The sequence below is a fragment of the Manis javanica genome, chromosome 7, assembly GCF_040802235.1.
Source record: "Manis javanica isolate MJ-LG chromosome 7, MJ_LKY, whole genome shotgun sequence".
NCBI classification, from domain to species: Eukaryota; Metazoa; Chordata; class Mammalia; order Pholidota; family Manidae; genus Manis; species Manis javanica.
In genome coordinates this window covers 32,059,296-32,071,497 of record NC_133162.1, presented here as the reverse complement: position 1 = coordinate 32,071,497, position 12,202 = coordinate 32,059,296, and the positions used below count along the sequence as shown (strand labels likewise).

General features: G+C 47.1%; 1 protein-coding gene across 50 annotated transcripts in view; it reads right to left on the bottom strand.

The window, feature by feature from the left end:
- The window catches only part of SORBS1 (sorbin and SH3 domain containing 1), a 228,564-nt gene that overhangs the window by 194,747 nt on the left and 21,615 nt on the right, over window positions 1-12,202 (bottom strand). The window lies entirely within an intron of this gene.

The window sequence follows — 12,202 nt, the reverse complement described above, 5'->3', positions numbered from 1 at the left end:
GAATTGAACATAATTACCACAGATGGGTCCTGTCCTGGACAACGGGACAAAAGAGTGTTAATTAAATATATATTGCATGCCCGACCTCAGAGATAAGGTCCCACATTTGCCTGACCCCTCATCTTCTCAGTCCCCAAACAGACCTTCCGTTCCATTTTATTTCAGGTAAAAAATGGAGAAAAAGGATGGAAGGTCAAAGCAGGCCTTCAGATACAGCTGGTATTTAACAGCTGGCAGAGGTGACCAGCACACACAGAGCTCAGTGCTCCACGTAACAGAGGAATATGTCAGTCCTAAATAGAGATGATTTTTTCATCTTAAAAGGCCAAATGTAGACTGGTTAAGTCTTTCATCATCCTTCTGAGACTCTGTGACTTCTGAGCCAATCTTCCCGCCACTCAGGCCCCCCTGATTTAGAACTTTCTTCAATATTCTCTCATTTCTGGTCACCAATGAGTCAATGTGGGATTCAGCCGGACTTCAGAGCGGTAAAGTGAAGGCTGAGGCTGTCCCGGAACAAGTATGAAGTCACACGACTGACTTCAAGAGGACAAGTTTGCCAGGCCCTCTAAAGCTCAGTCAGGTCCCCATGCAGTTATTAGAGACAAAGCTTTTCCACAGTCGCAAGACCAACACAGAGGGGCCTCCTCTCCTCCCTTTCCTTCTTCCCGTTGCTGATTATTCCCCTTTTGTTTTTCTAATCAACAAATACTTCTTGCACCCTTAACATGGACATGTTTCCCACTGTGACACAGCCTTCATCAGTGCACTGCACCTGTATGCAGGGCCTGACATTTCACGAAGACCATGCTTGGCAGGTCCTGTAGAAAGTCTCTTTGTGAAAAACGATCTCTGAAGTGAAATTTCACCAAATGGTATTTTGTTGCTGGACCACAACCGCCCCCAGCACCCCATACTGCACCAACTTCCTGTCAATATTAACCATGGGCCCAAAGTACTAATAATGAATGCAGGGCCAGAGTTCTTTCTGCATGACCACGTATAACATACACATGGCTCCAACACTCATTCCAATAGTAATGATGAATAAGAGCAATCACGAAGTATTGAGCACCTGTTCGCAGGTTAAGCCTCAGCCTGGTGCTCACATATAACTTCACTTGGCTCAATCCTTACAACTGCTGAGGTCAATTTTATCACCCCAATTTAAAGACCTTCACAGTAACACAGCAAATAAGAGGCAAAGTCAAAATCTGGACCCAGGACAGCCTGATAACTCTTCTCCTCTCCCCAGTGGTGGAGAGAGGAATCAGACAGGACTCAGAATGTCTATGGCACTCGTGGCAAGACACTCCCCAGTTCTGGGTGCCCCTCTGTTCCGTGTATGGCTATGGCCAGCAGAAATGAATGCTGAAGAGGGGAAATTATGTGCCAGAAATATCATAGTCCATGGCAGTACATCCCACATCCCTATCTGTTTTCAGGATTTTGAAGTGAGGGAAGGGGGAATGGAAAAACATTCCTATGCCCCCAGTAATGTCATTTACCTCCTAAACCATATTTCAAACTTCTGCACTTGAACATTTTGAAAATAAGTCTCTTGCTACATCAAAGACTTCAATACAGAGACACAAGGTCTGAGATGATCAGGCTGGCTTGCATAGAAGCAATCTGTATTGTCGTAATCAAGTTACAATGAAGATTTGTCTAGAACTTTCAGATTTCAAAGCTAATACTAAATTACTTCCAGGGATCTAGGCTATCAGATCATTATCAGCATCTCTACTTCAACCTCAGGTACCACTGATGGAAATGACAGGGTGCAGAGCGTTTACAGCCTGGCTCCAAGCCCCTGGCCCTCTGACCCTACAACATGCCCGCAGCCAAACTCTGCAACCCTGAGTCACTGGACGGGGAGCACATCTGCAGTGTTACAAAAAACGCCAACAAGAGGCAATGCTCCCACTCAGAAAACCAGAAAAAATGAAACCACACTCACCAGCATGCCTACCACAGTAGTACGTGGGGACTTTTCCTTACAGTTTTTTCATATACATTTAGCACATGGTTTTGAGTATAGCTTATATGCAATTCTGTTCCCTGTACCCCTAACTCCTGTTTGATTATCAAGAGCCACCTACCTGTTCTATGGAGCCTTTCCTAGACACCCCTTGCCCAGATGAAACTGACCCCTTTCTCCTCTCTGCTTCCACTCTCCTCTAAATACACTTGAATCATGCTCCTCTCAAACTTCACTAATTAGCTTATATATCAGGCTTCACATATAAACCACAGCCCTTCCAAAACGGTCTTACAATAAGCTTTGAGTTATGTTTCACAGAGTTGGGAGAAATGACACCAAAATGTTAACAGGGGCCGAGTTGGAGTGGGGTGCCATGACTGATTGGTTTCAGCATTCCTTCCACTGTTTGACGTGGTTCCAGATTTTCTTTAGACAACATATAATTTCTTGCCTGTATATTTAAATAACCATAAAAGCTTCTTAGAACTACAACTGATCACCTTCAAAAATCACACAAAGGAGAAAGAGGTCTGACAGCATGAGACATGGGCGAATGTCCTGATTTTTTTAAAGTAGGAAAGTGGACAATCCCGACATCTACAAATACATAAGCCCTGGTAAATTACAAACCAGTTAATGGCTGCTGGCAAAATTATCAAGCTAATGGTTTGGGGACATTTAGAAAAGAATGTGAACACTGGGGAAAGGCAGTGTGGGCACATGACAACCAAGTCATGGCAAAATGCGGCCAATCTTTTCTTGATAGGATTGCCAAGTTGGCAGACCAAGTGAAATGCGACAGAGACAATGTATCTTGACTTCAGCAAAGCATCTAAAGACTCCCATGATTCACTTGTAGATAAAGTGCTGAGGTAGTTAAGCAGCTTGTACTAGTTAGTGTTTAACTACTAGCCAGTAACAACCACCCCCACAGAACATGCTTTGCTCTCTCCCCTTGGGTCATCACTTTACTTGGTACAAACCCCACTCGTAGCACTTATTAAACCTGACTGAGCTACTAGTCTGTCTCCCTACTAGATCGGGGTCAGCACACTATGGCCCGTATGCCAAATCCAGCCCACCAGCTGTTTCTGTACCATTTAACTGGGACAGTCATGTTACTCATTTACACGTTGTCTATGGCCAAGTTTTAGTGCTACAAGGGCAGAGTTGAGTATTTGCAACAGTGACTGTAAGGCCCACAAAGCTGAGAATATTTACTATCTGGTTCTTTAAAGAAAGAGTTCTCCAACCTCTACAGCAGATGACTATTATCTCTTCTCAGGCAGGAAGGATGCCTTATCCTCTGTGCACCCTCAGCACTAGCATAGTGCCTGGCAAATAACAGGTACACAGTCAGCATGTGGTGAGTAAATGCATAGGCTGGTGTTGTCATGGCTTGATGACAAGCCAGGGAAAGGTTACTGACAGCATGACATGCTGTTCAGTTCTTGGCCACACCCTGTCCAATATCTTAACAATGGCTTGACTCGACAGACCCGGGAGGCAGGCTCATCAAAGTCCCAGATGGCACAAAACTGGGAAGGATGGCTAATGCTGCAGGTGACAGAACCAAGGTGCAAGCAATTCAGACAGCCGAGCCTCCTAGGCCAAACACAATGCTGGTCGTGCAAGTAAAGGCTGGGGACAGTTCTAACTTCCTCTAGGCCTTGAAACCTGCCCTGGCCACCACTCACATGCAACAGAGCTGGGCGCCATAGCTGGCAACAAGGCTCACCCAAGCCCAGTGCCAGAGTGACACAGTCTTAAACAGCATCAGAAGTACAACAATGTTTAATCCCAGAAAAATGGTAATATTCCCACTGTACCTTACAGCAGGCCATTGGTAGCAGATTCAGCTCAGAGTGTCACACATTTTTAAATGAAATTTTTTTAATGGTTACCATCACAGAATATAAAAAGCACTCAACCATTTATAGGTAAAAGTCCTTACTCCACCCTGTCTCCTCAGAGGCAAATAACAGTACCATTTCTTTTGCACCCTTCCACAGGTATGGTATGCAGACACAAGCAGATAAACACACTGTCTTCTCCTTTATTTTGCACAGATGGTTAACACACCACATATGCAGTTCCACATTCAGCTTTTTTTCACTTAAAAAATAGACCCTATTGAGTCTCACACCAGTACGTGAGGAGCAGCCTCATTCTTCCCTGTGGCTGCACAGGTGTCAACAGAAAACCCAGAGCTACCACAAGGATGTTCAGTCCTCATTCACTCACCATCTGCCGGAAGCATCCTGGAGGACTTACACTCATCTGCCTGTTATGACAGCCCTGAGGGATCATCATTTTCATTCTCACTATGCAGATAAGGAGATAAGGCCAGCGCCCTCTGGCCAAAAGCCACAGAGATGTCAGAGTGCAGAGCCGGAACTCAAACCAAACCAGGCAGCTCCACAGTCTATGCTCCTCGCCCTCCCACCATGGTCCCCTAGCCCCGGCTGCACATTCTGATCTAAACTGCCAGGGCCCAGCAGGCACAGGTTTAAAAGCCCTGCTGTCTCAGGTGTCTCCACTGTGCAGTCAATGCTGAGAACTACTGCTCTCACTTGCAGCAGTAATTCTCCAACTAGAGCAGCCCTCAGAATCACCGGGAGCCCTTGTGAAACCATTTTCAGGTCCTAGCCTGAGCTCCTGAGTCAGTAGGTCTGGGGTGATGCTGAGCTGCAGTTCCAGCAGGTACCCAGGTGACACTGATGATGCTGGCCCAGGGTCCACACTTTTGAGAACTGCTCCTCTAGAAGCAAGAGCTACTACCCCTCTTAGTGACATAAAGCAATAAACCTTTATGACGTACATCACCCCAGTGGACTTCACTGCTTTGCGAGGTCTAACAGGATGACGTCCTCTGTTAAACAAAGTGAAAACAGATACTCAAGTGTCTTAGCCAAGTTCACACAGGTTGCAAGTGGTCCAAATCATTTTTTTCTTTTTTAAGTAAATTTCTTTGGCTTGTACTCAGGTCTTCTGGTCTCTACTCCCACCATTACACTAACACCAGACTCCACGTTCCAGGAGGCAAGAGCCATGTCTATCTTGTTTACTCTTATTTCTCCCAAACCCAAAACCTAGCTGGTGCTCAACACATATGCCTGAATGAATGAATCATGATGTGAAAATATAGTGAGACATGTGTCCTAAAGGAGAAAATGGTAAGACAAGGTGATAGCTCATATTAAAGAATTCCAATACATAATTAGAAGCGTTCAAAAATAAAATGAACTGCCTCAGTGAACAGTGAGCTCCCTGTCCTTGAAGAGACAACAGCAAAAGTCAACAGCCAGTGAAAGAAATGTCACTAACCAGCTATATACTCCAAAGCGACTTCCTTCACCTCTAGCAGTTTTGCAAAGCTGAATTTTAAGTGTATATTCCAACAGAAAGGACATACTAAATTCGTCTTGATTATTGGTCAACGAGCCTGCCAACAGCTTCACTATGCAAATTTAGACTCCTTACTGCACTGCTGCGCCTCAGTTTCCCTGGATACAAAATGAAGGGTTTTGTCAATCAGTCTCTGAGATTGTCCAACAAAATGACTGGCAAATAATAAACACCTAACAGATACACCCAAGTACTTAAAATGCATACCACATCTGCCTGTTCTCCTCTCTGCCATTCTGCACTGCAGCTAATCCTGCACCTAATGGATATTTCCAAGAAAATTAAACTGAAGGAAGAACCAAGGGCAAATTCAAAATTGCACTGATCCAGCCTCTGAATTCCATGCCTTTTCCAGTTTACTTACTGGTTTATCATTTTTAACATCCAGTCTTTCATCAGCTACATATTGGGCACCCACCATAGGCAGAGAATATACAAGAGCCTTGAGGACCATGGAAGTCATGCCAGATCTGCCTTCATGGGCACAGATCTCCATCCACCAGTTTCACTGTTTAAAGACAGCTTTGGAGTTCTCCCACCTGGGTAACATCTAAGGGTTCATCAGAATTGACTAGTGTAGAAGTCTGTATTGGCAGATTTATTTCAATAAGGAAAACCACAGTGCAGAATAACAGAACCAGAAGTGAACCAAGATCCAGAAGAAACACCTTCAATTTCAAGATATAGAGGCCAAGATTTCATCTTCACGATGGGCCAGAATACAGCAACATGCCTGGTCCAGCCCTTACCCAAGACAAATGCATTCACACCTGAATATTAGGAAGGAGCCCAGTTGAGAGCGGGTCTGAGGCAACAGCTTGTCAAAGTCACCAGCACTGTGGGTACCACGGCTCTTGGGAGATTTCCGAGGAAGAGAAGAAACCGGGGAGGCTCCCAGGCAACTATATACAGCCCTTACTCACTTATTGGGAACACTAAAACCTGTGTTTTCAGACACAGTATCAGCTATTAAAACACTGTGAACCTCCCTTAACAACCTCACGAAGATGATCAGAGGGGAACCAAAGCCGAGATGCTATTTGTCAAAGATGGAACTTTTGGCTCCCTGTTAGATAATGCAAATGAGCTCGTCAGGATGCAGGAGGTCAAGGGAGCATGACTCAGAAAAGGGAAGCCGGCAAACGCCGCAAAGCCAGAGATGAAAAGGCTGAGGTGCGTGTTTATTGTAATGATTCAGCTCATACAGATTCTGACAGTCACATTCAGGTGCATGTTAACAAGGCCCTTCCTCCTTAAGGAATATCAAAACTGGCCTGCAGAATGTTCTGTTCACAAGCACACCCAGTCAAGGTTCAGGATGCCTACATTATGGAGCAGTTTGCTGAAGGCATCACTGCAAGGATAAAACATCAAGAAAGGTAACAGTTTATTTTTCCAGTTCCTGTGGACATATATATATATATATATATGTCTGAGGAGATTAGGGCTGAAAGGAAAAGAGGCTGGAATCATGCAGCCCATGTAGCCAACTCTAAGATGTCTAGGAATCAACAGGAGTGCCTAGTAAATGCATAATCCTGGGCCCTGCTCCCAAGCCTCTGGCTGTAGGAATTGGAGGGAATACTACTACCCCAGAGGGGCTCCATATGTGTGGATAAAATGAAAGTTTGTGTGGCCAGGATTCTCACCTGGCCCTGGTTGGCCAGCTCACTACACATATGTGGGCAATACATTGCTATTGACTCTATATAAAGAGCTCCACCCAGTGCTCTGGATGACATGGTGGCACAGCTGCAGGAGAGCAGAGCAGAGGCTGGAGTGGTGGCAGCACTGAGGACAGAGGCCCAGAGGATGGCTGTGCGAGATGGCTGTGCGGGCAGAGAGGCCCAGAGGACGGCTGTGCAGGTAGAGGGGCCCAGAGGACAACTGTGCGGGCAGAGGGGCCCAGAGGATGGCTGTGGGGGCAGAGGGGCCCAGAGGATTGCTGTGCGGGGCAGAGGGGCCCAGAGGATGGCTGTGCAGACAGAGGGGCCCAGAGGCAGAGACCAGCTTGCTGCATGCAGACTCGCTCTGAGTGAACCAAATTTTAATGATTGACCTGCCACCGTGGGAATAAAGTTGGGCATAACCCTTTCACCCCAAGAATGTTCTACTGTCATTTCTTTGGTCACATTGAATCCATACTGAACTTGCCCGGGGCTGAAACTGACTGTCAAGACAGTATGTCAGCAAGACCTCATGCTGTTCTAAGGTAGGCCTTACACCGCTGTTTGAGAAACACTGACCTGGTCCAACAGCCTTTTTTTCCGTAAGTGAGAAAAATGAAATCCAGAGAGGTGAGGTGCCATGCCTTGCCCAACCGCAACTTCCTAAATAAATGCCTTGCAGTATAGCCCATACTGTTGAAGGGTTCAGGTCAACCCTGAGGGCAGCAGACAGCAAGCAAGCTTCTTAAACAGAGCCTCTCAGCAATGAAAGACCTGCAAACAGGGCCCATGACAAGCAAATATCAGTAATTGAGTAAAGAAAGGCCCCCATGTTTTCGTGGGACTCTGTCCACACTCCAGTCACACTGTCACTTGCTATTCACCTCTGACTGTAAGCACCTGCAGGGCAGGGCCTAGGTCCCTTCCATCTCTGCATCACTACTATCACACAGCAGGCTTTCACGAACTTTTTTATTGTCAGATGAAAGCTATTACCACCCTCTGCCTAGAATCCCTTCCAAGAGGCTGGTCGACCTGGCACATTCCCCTCTGGGCCTTGAGCCCCAGCTCAGGTGTCACCTCCTCTGAGAAATAACTGTCCCTCCTACCTCTCCCTGAGGACCATGTACCTACCTGTTAGTACTAATACACAGCTTTGTAATGGTCCTATTTATCTCTAGACTCCTCCTCAAGGACAATGATTTTGGTCTTTGAAACCTCAGCACCCAGCTCAGCTTTTCATTCAGAAACAGAAGGTGGTCCTTAAATGGGAAGAGGGAAGGAAAGATAGAAAGGAAAAACCAATCTTAAGCATTTTGCTACAGGCTCAAAACCCTACAATGTTGCTGATGTGGTTCAAAGGGGAAAAAAACAATCCCTATTATTTCCTCTGTTCATATTTGAAAAGTTAAGCCGCCATCTCTCCAGCACTACCATGAATCAGAGTGTGCTGGCTGTGCTTGAAAAGGGTCTCACCTGTCAGTGCCCACACACACACACACAAACACACCCGTGGTCCACCCCTTAACACACATTGTCAGCTCCATCCTCCCAGAGCTGCCTGAGTCCCCAGGGTCCTCCCACAGCAGCCATGGTCTGTACCTTCTGTACTGAGCACGGGGCACTTCTCTCTGCCCACTCTGTACTACTGTTATCTCCCTCTAGGCATCTGTGGACAATACGCCCTGAGGCACAGGCCAGGCAAAACGCCAAAGGAGGAACTCCAAACAGTCAGAGTTAAAAGGGGCTTCTCAAAGCTGACTTCTCCTTAAGATGAGGCTGAAGCCAAACATGCATCTGCCCTCTGCCAGCCCCAACACACCTCTGCCAGGCAACTAACTGCTCACTACCAGGTGGAGCTGAACTAAGTTTTAAAACTGAGGTGTCAACTCTGTGACTTATGCCTTGATGACTCACCTTTGCAAAGCCCTGTACGGCTGGCTGGCAAGGCTTGCTCCACCCTTTACCTCTCTGCTCCTTCTGCCCACTGAGCTACCAGCCAGGACCCCATTTCATACATGTGGATGTTGCTCTGAAAGGCTGTGAGTTGCCCAAGGTCACAAAACTCAGTTGCCCAAGCTCAAAGAACTAGGGGAAAGCAAGGCTTTCAGATTATTCACCGAGCACTCATTGCTGCCACACTGCCCACCATTTATCGGTTGTCTCTTGGCCCCAGTGTGGTTTTTCTACTCTCTCAAACGGGGCGTTCCATTTTCAAATCCAACAAACCTATGGCTTCTGTGAGAGTTTTTTCTAGTCATATTTTAGCTGCTTTGTAACAAATCACAGATTTCCTGTTTCTTTCTTGTGTTTATTATATTCAGGATATTTTTCCTAGTGCCCTGAGAATTATTTCCATAGGAAAGACTTGGCCGCTTTGGAACTTTGACACTAAAACCTCTGGGAACCTTCCTTCAGGACAAACAGAGGCTGGCAGCTGCTGTTAAGCCTCGGTGTGGAGTCGGAAGCGGCAGCAACCGGCCCGGCTCCCTCACACTGCGCTTGCTACCACCACAGTGAGCTTCCTTCTGAGACGGTTTCCCCAGCCATAAAATACAGATAATAAAATTGGACTTAATAGGTGCTTGCCAGGATTTAAGACGATGTATGCAGTATACACCCAGCACAGAAGCTGACATGGGGAGCCCCCAAAACGGGAGCTGATATTATTTCAACTGCTTTTGTGTGCAGTCAATATGGAGATGGGGAGCACAACACATATTGTTCCTCCTGCCCTGAGAATTTTTCCCATAGGAAACACAGAGGATGGCCTCGTGCCATGAATAATTGCAGTCATGGAGGAAAAATCCAAAATCAGAAATGAAGGGCACTGCTTTGACACCTCAGGCAGGTAAAAATAAATGTAATTTTAAAAAGGATAATTACTCTACAACCGCTAAAAAAAAAAAAAAGACCTCTCAAATACCCCAGTTCCCTCCTTTCCGACCCCCACAACCTACAAGCATGTTATCTGCAAGTCACTGAAGCTCAATGAGTCTCATTTCCTCATCTGCACGACAGAGATAACCTCACCAACACCCCCGACTGTTCAGGATGACGTGAGGCAGTGTTTCTTGGCATGCGGTCCACACACCACCTGTGCGCTGGGTCTGAGCGGTTGCCTTCCCAGCCCCTAGTCCCTGCCCCTTTCTTTACAGTGCCACCATTTTCTGGTACCAGCATCGCCATGTGACTCCAGAGGGTGATCATCTTCCTCACAGTGTGGCTCAGGGTGGACATGTGACCCCCTCCAGCCAAGGAAGAATCCAGAGAGTGCGGAGTGCCTCAGGAAGCTCCCTGGCAGTGAGAGTGAGCCAGAAGTCCATCTCTACCCCTCTTCTCCCTCTGGATGCAGTTGTGTCTTAAGATGTGTGGAAATGCTTCCATGGTCTGATTCCCAGCCTGCAGATGCAGCTAACACCAGAATGGCAGAGATGGAAAGAATCTGGGGCCTTGACATTACTGAGCCACTGGAACAATCAACCCAAGGCCTGCCCCACCTTGAATTCAGACTCAAAATACTGCACGACGACAGGGGCACGGTTCACACTGCAGCCCACATGAACAGGGGTCTTGGGAGTTTCCAATGCACCACTCCTGTTTGAGAGCTTGAGTTTTGCAATTGTTAGCCAATCTGAGTTGAACCTTGTTATTGCAGCTGAAAATATCTGGATAATAACCTGCATAAACTACAGAACATGTTAAAAATACAGATACTTGGGTCCCACCAGGGAGAAGTTTGCATTTTTAACAAGTACACCCTGGTGATTCTAATGCTCCTCAAAGTTCAAGGAGCACGGTGGGCTCCCATGGAATGTGAAGACGCCCAGTGCAGTGCTGGGCACACAGCCAATGCTCGCAGCATCCCTCCAAAATGCACTTACCAGGGTAACACCATCCCACCTTCCTGCATCCTGTGAAAAGCTATGCAGAAAGGATGGATGAGGGCAAGACAGCAGAGCGTGAGCTGTCAAACAAATCTCGCCTCTTACTACAAAAAGCTGCTATGAAGTTTCAGGAAAATGTCTGCTAACGTTCAGCCAAAACCCTCTTCCACAACAAGCCTGCTGCTGGTTCCCTCAGCAGCTGCAGCTAGAGGCGCCACCTGGAGCCTCCTCAGGACCGACCACAGTGCACAGCACAGTGGCTGGAGGCCACACGTCTGGCCATCCCCAGTGGCCCTTTCAACTTTATTAAAAGGTCATTTTTCTGGCCTGGCTATTTCTTCTCCTGGACAGATCACCCATTGTGGCACCAGGAAACTGCAAGGGAAGCTGGATTTATTAGAATAAGATAAAAGGAGCAGTCTGAGCCACCGGGCTGACTCCCAAAATCATTGTTTTTGAATTGTCAGAGTTACGGTGTCCTGAGGGGATGTACTCCACCCACCTCATTCTAAGAGAGAAACCAAGACCAGAGAGGGATGGAGGGTCTTGGGGTTCCCATTCCCACAACTTCTTCTTTCCAGCATTAGTTAGAGTCAGGAGGCTTCTGGCCGTGACAACGGTCATGGATGGAGGCAGGGAACAGAGCTGCTTAGCCTGGAAAGGGAGACTGAGGGGAGGGCAGGCACCAACTTAGAGGGGTCTCCAAGGGTAACATTTGCTCCCTAGACAAACCATGAAAGCCAAGGACAGCAAAGAACATCTCACCTGCTCTTTCTGATGTTAAGATCCTTAAGGCTTGGTCTATTTACTTAATTTGGACTTTTTTTCCCATTCAATAAATATTTGAGTGGCAATAAATGCAGAGCATTACCTACGTGCCATGGCAGGGGAAGGGGCCAGAGCTGAGGACCACAAGAAGGGTGTCAGCTTCACAGTGATGGGAAGGCAAGTACTTCAAGAGAGACACAAGTCCCATTAGAGGAAGTGTCTTCAGTAAAGCTGCCGACTATGCCAAGCACAGCAGCACTTGGGCACCTCTGATCTGGGCTTCCTCCACAACCCGCTCGCGACACTGTCACGGCGGCCCGCACTGCACTGGGCCTGCCCACTCACTCACCTGCCCCTCTCTACCCCCTACGGCAAGGGGCTCATCATCTCTACCTCATCACAGGTCCTGGCACAAGGAAGACTCCACCGGTGAACGCTGGTTGCTGAAATGGATACACAGATGGCTGGGTGGACAATGGATGTGTGAG